Genomic DNA, 9835 nt, shown 5'->3' with positions numbered 1-9835 from the left:
CATGGCACAAGTATACATATGTAACAAACCTGCACGTTATGCACATGTACCCTACAACTTAAAGTATAATAATAATAAATAAATTAAAAAATAAAATAAAATAAAATAAAATAAATTATTTAGTCCTATGAAAAATAAAGTTTTATTTATCTAACACAGTAAAGGTTCTTCAAATATTGGAAGGTAGTTGTACGTTGTCTCCAGTCTTTTTTCTACTCTGAAGGATACCATTTTTCTGTTCACCCATGCCCATTACCACTTATTAGGAGCTCTGCAAAAATAATGCAAATGGGAAACTCCAGTTCAGATACACACTGGCCATCAAGAGGCAGACTGCGCAGTATAGAATTTCAGCTACTCCTATATGACAAGTTTTCAGTTTGAGCTTTACATATAATAACTTTTATGATAATTCCTGGGAACCATGGTTAGTACTATGAAGGTTAGTTGGCCTTTAAGAAATAAAGTGGGCCTTTAAGTCCCACTTAAGCTATGTGAGATTTATACAAATGCAATTTTGATATGTCCTACCTGGGATTTTCTTTTTAGCTACTGTTTTACTCAATGACTATAAAATACTTTCAGATAGTCCCACTGGCTGCTTTTACCTTTGAAAACTAGTGGAAAATAGACCTATACACCACCTATATCTTTGAGGAATCCATGTCACATTAAAATTCTATTTTATTTTTACTTTTGTAGCCTGAGTTTTTTGGTGTGATATCCAAAAAATCATTGTTAAGGCCAATGTCAAGGAGCTTTTCCTCAATGTTTTCTTCTTAGAAAGTTTTATGGTTTCAAGTCTTACATTTAGGTATTTTATCCATTTTGAGTTGATTTTTGTGTATGGTGTAAGAAAAGGGTCCAATTGCATTCTTTTGCATGTAGAAATCCAGTTACCCCAGAACCATTTATTGAAGGGAACTATCTTTTCCCCATTGTATCCTCCTGGTGCCCTTGTCAAAAATTAACTGACTACACGTTTGGATTTGTTTCTGGGCTCTCTATTCTGTTCCATCGGTCTACATGTCTGTTTTTATACCACTACCATACCATTTTGATTACTATAGCTATCAAACTGAAAAGCTCTGCACAGCAAAGATAACCGATGAAATGAAAAGTCTGCAGATTGGGAGAAAATCTCTGCAAACCATGTTAAGGTGTATCTTATAACCATGTATCTCATATCCAAACTACATTTTTCAGAACTCACACAACTCCATAGTAGAAAAACAAATACCTCCATTTTTAAAATGAACAAAAGACTTAAATAGACATTTCTCCAAAGATGACATAAAAATGGCCAACAAGTGTATGAAAAGATGCTCAATATCATTAATCATCAAAGAAGTGCAAATCAAAACCACAATGAAATATCACCTCACCCTTATTAGGATGACTACCATCAAAAATGGCCAGGCATGGTGGCTCACCGCTGTAATCCCAGCACTTTGGGAGCCCGAGGTGGGCAGATCACTTGAGGTCAGGAGTTTGAGACCAGCCTGGCCAATGTGGTGAAACCCCATCTCTACTAAAATACAAAAATTAGCCAGGTGTGGTGGTGCACACCTGTAATCTCAGCTACTTGGGAAGCTGAGGCAGGAGAACTGCTTGAACCTGGGAGGCAGAGGTTGTAGTGAGCCGAGATCATACCACTGCACTCCAGCTTAGGAAACAGAGAGACTCCGTCTCAAATAAATAAATAAAAGAGATGACAAGTGAAGCGTACAGAAAAAAGGGAATCCTTGAGCACTGTTGGTGGGAATGTAGATTGGTGCAGCCACTGTGGAAAACAATAGGAGTTCCCTAAAGAAATTAAAAACAGAACTATCATATGACCCAGCAATCTCACTTTTGGGTACACACCCAAAGAAAATGAAAACACCACCTCATTCTCCCATTTTCAGTGCAGTATCAGCCAAGATATGGAAACAAACAAAGTGTCTGTCAACAGCTGAATGGACAAACTGTGGCACATATAAGACTGATTATTATTCATCCTTATAGAAGGAGATCCTGACATTTACCACAACATGGAGGAACCTGGAGGATGTTATGCTACATGAAGCAAGCCAGACACAAAAAGAAAAATGTTGCATGATCTCACTTATTTTCGAATCTAAAAAAAGAAGTCAAAAACCCAGAGACAGAAAATAAAACACTAATTATGGTGGAGGTGGAGGAAATGGGACATGTAAGTCTGATACAAACTAGCAGATATGTAGGACAAACAAGTCTAGATATCTCAGGTACAGCATGAGGACTATAGATAATAATATTGTATTACATTCAAGATTTTTGCTAAAAGAGGAGATTTTAGGTGCTTTTTGCCACACACACAAAAAATGGGCAACAATGCAGAATGATGGACGTGTTAATCTGCTTGACTAACCATTTCACCATCTATATTTATATCAACACATGTTGTACACCTTAAATACAATAAAATTTATATCTTATATACATTTGTATTTTTTCAGGGGAATTTGGTACCCTGAATCTCTTTTTCATCAGTTTGAGCAATGGTACCAGAAGTAGCAGCAGGAGTGAAAGTTATGTTGCATTCTAGTTAATGAAGAAGCAGCTCTATCTATGGCTGGGTCTTTTGTACATCCAAGGAACTCTAAGAAACATATTTTTTGCCCTGAGCAGTCATGTTAAACTCTTCTTTGCTAACTGGTTTGCAGAAAAGTTGATAGTACTGACTCCTGCCTCTTGGATTGGAATGCAGTCTGCCTAAAACATTTTGGTACTGTTAACTGCTGTTTGACCAAAAAAAAAAAAAAAAAAGTCTACAGATGTGGGATGTGGAAGGATTTTAAAAGACTCGCTGGCAGAGAAAGAAAAAAGAAAGAACATAAACTATCAATGGTTTGAGACAAAAGAATAGGCAAAGGCAAAATTCTGACTCATGGAAAGAAAAGATTTAGCACAAGGCTTTTAACAAGAACAGAAAGACTTGCCTTCCTTATTCTTTTTCTTGCTACTAAGAATATTGTAAGGAGGAGTCCTTTTATGCAATATCAATCAACCATTCATTCAACAAATATTTACTGAATATCTATTATGTACAAGGCATTCTTCTTGGTACAAGGGATGAAACTGTGAAATAGCAGATAAAAATCCCTGCCTCTGTAAAGGTTATGATTATGATTCAGTGATTTACTTATATAATAAATTAGGTAGCATATTACAAGGTAATAAGTGCTATGGGGAAAAAAGGTGAGGGAGTGTGGGTGTGATGAGCTCTGCAGAGGAAGGGATGCTTGTGATTTTAAAAGGGTAGTCAGGACAGGCATCTCAAACCCGTGAGAGTTCAATCAAAACTGTGTATCCAGGAGAAAAACATTATAGAGAGAAGGAATAGCAAATGCAAAAACTCTGAGGTAGAAGCTTTCCTGGCAGACTGAGTCAGTGAGGAAATGACTCATGGGAGACACAGTCAGCAAAGACGGGAATAGGCTATTGTAGGAATGTAGCTTTCTACTGTAAGTCAAATAGGGAAGTTAGAAGGGGAAGACCATGGAAAGTATTGAGCAGGAGTAACATGATTTGACTAATGTTTTAATAGGATCACCATACCTGTTTTACTAAGGAGGAAGACTACAAAGAAGGCCCTTAGAGAAATCTACTAAACAGATGATGATGGACCAAAATGATAACAGTGGGAGCTGTAAGAAGTGGTTGAATTGCTTTTGTTTTAAAGGAACAGCCATTAAGATGAAGAGTGAGAAAAAAGAGAAATCAAGAATGACTCCCAGGCTGCTGTCCTGGGATACCAGAAGGAAGAAGTTACCATTAATTCACATGGGGAAGACTACAGGTAGATCAGATTTTAGGATGACTTTAGGACGGACCACAGGAGTTTGAGCCTAGACATCAAGTAAAAATGTCAAAGCAGTATATAGTAATTATCTGATAAACAAAGGAGACTGCAGTTTAAACAGAGGCTTGTAACTGTTTTTTATTTTGTACTGTTAATCTTTATGTGGTAAGTACAGTGCCTGCTACATGGTATACATGCAATAACGTTTGTTGTAGGAATATATTTAATAATGTAATCCCAACACTTTGGGAAGCTAAGGCAAGAGGATCACTTGAGCCCAGGAGTTCGAGGCCACCTGGGCAACACAGTGAGACCCTGTCTCTACAAAAAATAAACTGGGCATGGTGGTGCACACCTGTAGTCCCAGCTACTTAGAAGGCTGGGGTGGGAGGAGTTTAAGGCTGCAGTGAGCTATGATCATGCCACTGCTCTGCAGCCTGGGCAACAGGGCGAGACCCTGTCTCCAAAAAAAAACAAAAAACAAAAAACAAAAAAAAACACACATACACACACTTAAATATATATTTAAATATATATGCTACATAAATATATATTTCTAAATTATATATATTTAATTAGACAATGGCCATAGAACTTGTGCAGGCATATGTACAGTCCTATATTTTCATCCCTAATTTTAACCTATATAAAGTCTATCACCTTTAAACAAGTTGTTTTTTAAATATGCTCATTATTTCATAATTGAAAGATATTTTCTCATAAGCAGTGTTTCAAATGCTTGATCCTTCAGCAATCTACCCCAAAAAAAAAGTTTCACTCACAATGAATTGACTATAGAACTAAAAAGCATAACAAAATCATAGACATTTCTGGTGCTTTTTAACAGATGGAGATAGTAACAACATCCCCCTGTGTTGGCCTTCGGTGAGACCTTAAAATGCTTTGGAGGTCACAGTGAAGATGCCCTTTCACTAGCCATCCCTGCCTGGCACCTACAGCAACAAAAAGAGTGATCTTTCACCTGATAACGTGGCTTGAAGAGTAACTCAAGTATTTCTACTCTCTATCACCTCTAGACTCCACAATATTAATGATTTATAGCCTCTCCTCCTCTCTTTTCTCACATCTAGGTGATTTTCCCAAAATGGCTTCAAAAGGAGATTGACAATAATGAAAATGTTTTACCTGGAAATGACAAAGAAAAAATTTCAACTATCATTTAAAACATTATTTCTTTGAGTACTCTGAAAATTCCCAGAACACATTTCCACCATTACTATGCTGATTCCCACAGCCTAGGATTAGGAAGTCTTAAGAGAAGATTCTAAGTGCTGGTACTGAATTAGATTAAGAAAAAAAACACCTGATTATGGAAACTTGCTGACGGAGGTGACATTGAGCGGCAGAGTCAAGAAAGTCAATTCTCTAGAAAGGCACCTTCCAGGAAGAGCAACTCACACTTTCCGGAATCTAAGAGCAACGCATGAGAATACCCCTGTCCCCAAAATATCATAAATAATAACAAAAAATCTTATTACAAGGGTAGATTACACATTTTATTAAATAGAACTGGAACCCAAAGACTGAGTTATCTGAGGGGAAAAAAATGAAACATCTACAACATCACTGGCATCTAAAAAAAGAAGAAGCCAAACAAAATGATAGAAAATTAATATTTATTAAATAGCCTGCGAAGTAGAGGGTAGGAAATCTGCCCTCAAAAAAAGAAAGTTTAATATCACCTTGGTAGTAAAAAGGAATCTGAGGAAAAATAAAAGAAAAAAAAATTAACTAGCATAACCTCATCCTAGTTCAAAAATTTTTTTTTTTTTTTTTTTTTTGAGACGGAGTCTCGCTCTGTCACCCAGGCTGGAATGCAGTGGCACGATCTCAGCTCACTGCAAGTTCCACCTCCTGGGTTCACGCCATTCTCCTGCCTCAGCCTCCTGAGTAGCTGGGACTACAGGCGCCTGCCACCAAGCCCGGCTAATTTTTTTTGTATTTTTAGTAGAGATGGGGTTTCACGTGTTACCCAGGATGGTCTCGATCTCCTGACCTCATTATCTGCCTGCCTCAGCCTCCCAAAGTGCTGGGATTACAGGCATGAGCCACCGCGCACGGCCTAGAAATTATTCTTTAAAAAAATTTTAAATATAATGGCTACACAATATAAAATACCACATGAAGCCACAATACACTACAAGAAAGAAAAAACTGAGCAGATAAAGTCCAATAAAGACTCCTAATTCTAGTTCTAGGATTATCAAATGATAGCCATAAAACATTTATGCTTACTATGATCAGGGGCAAAAGTGACAAGCATGAAAATTTGGGCGGGAAACTAAAATCTACAAAACTAATATCAGATTTGAAAAAGAACCTGACAGAAATTTGCCAAATGAAATAAGCAAAATTAATAACTCAATGGATAAGTTTAACAACAGACAAAATACATATGAAGGCAGAAATCAGTGAGCTGAAAGATATCAGAAGAAATTACCCAGAAGAAAAAAAAAACACACAAAAAGATAGGAAACATATATTTTAAAAAATAAGAGACAAAGGAGACATAGTGAGGTCTAACACACAGTTCACTAGAATCACAGAGGCATAAGAGACACAGCAAATGTGCAGACACCCTGTGTACACAGGCAATATGTAAAGCAATATGTAAAGACATGACTGAGAATTTTCTGACTGATGAAAAATATCAAGCCACAAACTTTAAAACACTAAAAAATTTCTAAGCAGGATATGAAGACATATATGTGTAAATGTGTTATATATACATTACATATGTATGTATGCATGTTTTTTTTTTCTTTCTACAACAGGAACATGATAATGAAATTTCAAAAAAACCTTTGAAGACAAAACTGTGAAAACAGCCATAGGTAAATAGAGAGACTCACTTCAATGGAATAATGGTCTGACATCTGACATCTCAACAACATGGAAGGCAAAGACAATGGAAAAATCCCAATATGATGAAAAATAACTGATGATGATTCTATATTCAACAAAAATATCCTCAAAAGAGAGAGAGAAATAAAGACACCCTGAGGAGAAAAACAAAAACTAAGAGATATACTACTACTAAACACACACTAAAGGAAAGTCAAAACTGGTTCTTTGATCAGACCTAAAAATGGACACCAAATGGAAGGTCAGAGATGCAAGAGGACCAAAGAGCAAGGGCAGTGGTCAAAATCTAAATGAATAATGATAAACAATTTTCATTCAACAATCACTAGTATCTTCCTGGCACACAGCTAGATGAGTCAAGAAAGTGATGAACGGAGTTAAAGCACTACATAGTCTTTGAACTGTGTGGGGAAGGATAAGATTTAATGGTAGACAAGATAAATCAAGAATATATGTAACAATTTCTAGGGTAACTTTAAAAAAAATAAAAGACTGTATAATTTCCATTCTAGAAATATGTCTAGAAGGAAAACAGTATATGCTAAAATCACTATCTGGCAGTGCACAGTGGCTCATGCCTGTAATCCCAGCACATCAGGAGGTTAAGGTGGGAGGACTGCTTAGGCCTAGGAGTTCAAAACCAGCCTGGACAACATAACAAGACCCCATTTCTACAAAGTGAAAATAAAAGTAAAAACACTCTATCAACCCAAAAGAAATAACACAGAAGATTTTGTTGTTGCTGTTGTTGTTGTTGTCGTCCCGTTTTTAACTGATACACAGCAGATGTATATATTCTCAGGATACATGTAATCACTTGATCCATTCATACAATGTGTAAAGACCAAATCAGGGCAAATGGAACATCCATCAACTTAAATATTTAAGACCGAAGACTTAATGGTTTAATAAAACCATTTTATAAAATAAGTTTTAATAAAACTTATTTTATGGTTTAATAAAACCATAAAAGAAGTAAGACAAATAAAGGAAAGACATAAGATGGTAGATTTAAACCCAAATGCTATATTTAATTGATTCTAAAACATTCTTTTCATATTTAAATAACTTTGAGATTGAGATTCATTTCAGATTACAATTGAAGTATTAACTTCATTGACACCATATTTCATTCTCAGTGGTATGTAAAAAGTGCTATATCTTATAATCAATGGCATTTAGATTTGATTAAATGTATCAGTAATTACAGTAAATATAAATATATTAAGTGATATAATTATAAAATATATTTTCAATTTGGATTAAAAATAAAATTTAAATATGTTTTAGAAGCATAACTATTAAAAATAAAAATAAATACACTGTCAACACTAAAAAAAAAATATGAGGAAGGTAAAGCAGAATCAGATTATTGGTAGTCCTAGCTACTGCAGTGAGAAAAGAAAAGGAAGTAAAAGGTATACTGACTGGAAAGAAAGAAAAACTGTCTTTGTACAGAGATAATATGATCATCTATATATAAAATCAAAAAGAATTGAAAAAGACTCCTGGAACTAAAAAGCAATTACAGAAAGGTTATAGGATACAGGGTTAGTATACAAAAGTCAATTGCTTTTCTGTATGCCAGCAATGAACAAGTAGAATTTGAAATTAAAAACATAATATCAGGTACATTAGGACCCCCAAAAATGAGAGTTAGTTATAAATCTAACAAAATATGTATAAGATCTCTATGGGGAAACTATAACACTATCTGATGAAAGAATCAAAGAACTAAATAAACAGAGAGATATTTCATGCTTACATACAGGCAGACTCAATATTGTCAAGATGTCGGTTCCCCAACTTGATCTATACATTCAATGCAATCCTAATCAAAATCCCAGCAAATTAGTTTGTGAATATAGATAAAACTGACTTTAAAGTTTACATGGGGTGGCAAAAGACCCAGAATAGCCAGTATAATAGTAAAAAAGAAGAACAAAGTTGGAGGACTGGTGGTACCTAACTTCAAGACTTACTCTAAAGCTGCAGTAATCAAGACTGTGTTGCCATTCCAAGACGGCCAAATAGGAACCGCTCCGGTCTGCGGCTCCCAGTGTGACAGACGCAGAAGATGGTGATTTCTGCATTTCCAACTGAGGTACCTGGTTCATCTCACTGGAACTGGTTGGACAGTGGATGCAGCCCACAGAGGGTGAGCTGAAGCAGGGCAGTGCATCGCCTCACCCAGGAAGCGCAAGAGGTCGAGGGATTTCCCTTTCCTAGCCAAGGGAAGCCGTGACAGACTGTACCTGGAAAATCGGGACAATTCCGCCCAAACACTGTGCTTTTCCAATGGTCTTAGCAAATGGCACACCAGGAGATTATATCCCGTGCCTAGCTCGGGGGGTCCTACGCCCACAGAGCCTTGCTCACTGCTAGCACCGCAGTCTGAGATTGACCTGCGACCTGCAAGGCAGAAGCCTGGCAGGGGGAGGAGCATCTGCCATTGCTGAGGCTTGAGTAGGTAAACAAAGCAGCCAAGGAAGCTCGAACTGGGCGGCGCCCACCACAGCTCTGCAAGGCCTGCTGCCTCTGTAGACCCCACCTCTGGGGACAGGGCATAGGTGAACAAAAGGCAACAGAATCTTCTGCAGACTTAAATGTCCCTGTCTGACAGCTCTGAAGAGAGCAGTGGTTCTCCCAGCACAGTGTTTGAGCTCTGAGAACAGACAGACTGCCCCCTCAAGTGGGTCCCTGAACCCCATGTAGCCTAACTGGGAGACACTTCCCAGTAGGGGCCGACTGACACTTCATACAGGCGGGTGCCCCTCTGGGATGAGGCTTCCAGAGGAAGGATCAGGCAGCAATATTTTCTCTTCTGCAATATTTGCTGTTCTGCAGCCTCCACTGGCGATAGCCAGGCAAACAGAGTCTGGAGTGGACCTCCAGCAAACTCCAACAGACCTGCAGCTGAGGGACCTGACTCTCAGAATGAAAACTAGCAAACAGAAAGGAATAGCATCAACATCAACAAAAAGGACATCCACACCAAAACCCCATCTGTAGGTCACCAGCATCAAAGACCAAAGGTAGATAAAACCACAAAGATGGGGAGAAACCAGAGCAGAAAAGCTGAAAATTCTAAAAATCAGAGTGCTTCTTCTCCTCCAAAGGACT

The 9835-nt window shown here is 37.4% G+C and overlaps 1 protein-coding gene across 2 annotated transcripts in view; it reads right to left on the bottom strand.

Moving 5' to 3' along the window:
* Nucleotides 1-9835, bottom strand: part of ADAM9 (ADAM metallopeptidase domain 9) — a 123811-nt gene that overhangs the window by 71435 nt on the left and 42541 nt on the right. The window lies entirely within an intron of this gene.

Source organism: Mandrillus leucophaeus, unplaced genomic scaffold, assembly GCF_000951045.1.
Source record: "Mandrillus leucophaeus isolate KB7577 unplaced genomic scaffold, Mleu.le_1.0 Scaffold111, whole genome shotgun sequence".
Classification (NCBI taxonomy): Eukaryota; Metazoa; Chordata; class Mammalia; order Primates; family Cercopithecidae; genus Mandrillus; species Mandrillus leucophaeus.
The sequence above is the reverse complement of the archived record's forward strand: the minus strand, read 5'-3'. Positions and strand labels throughout refer to the sequence as shown.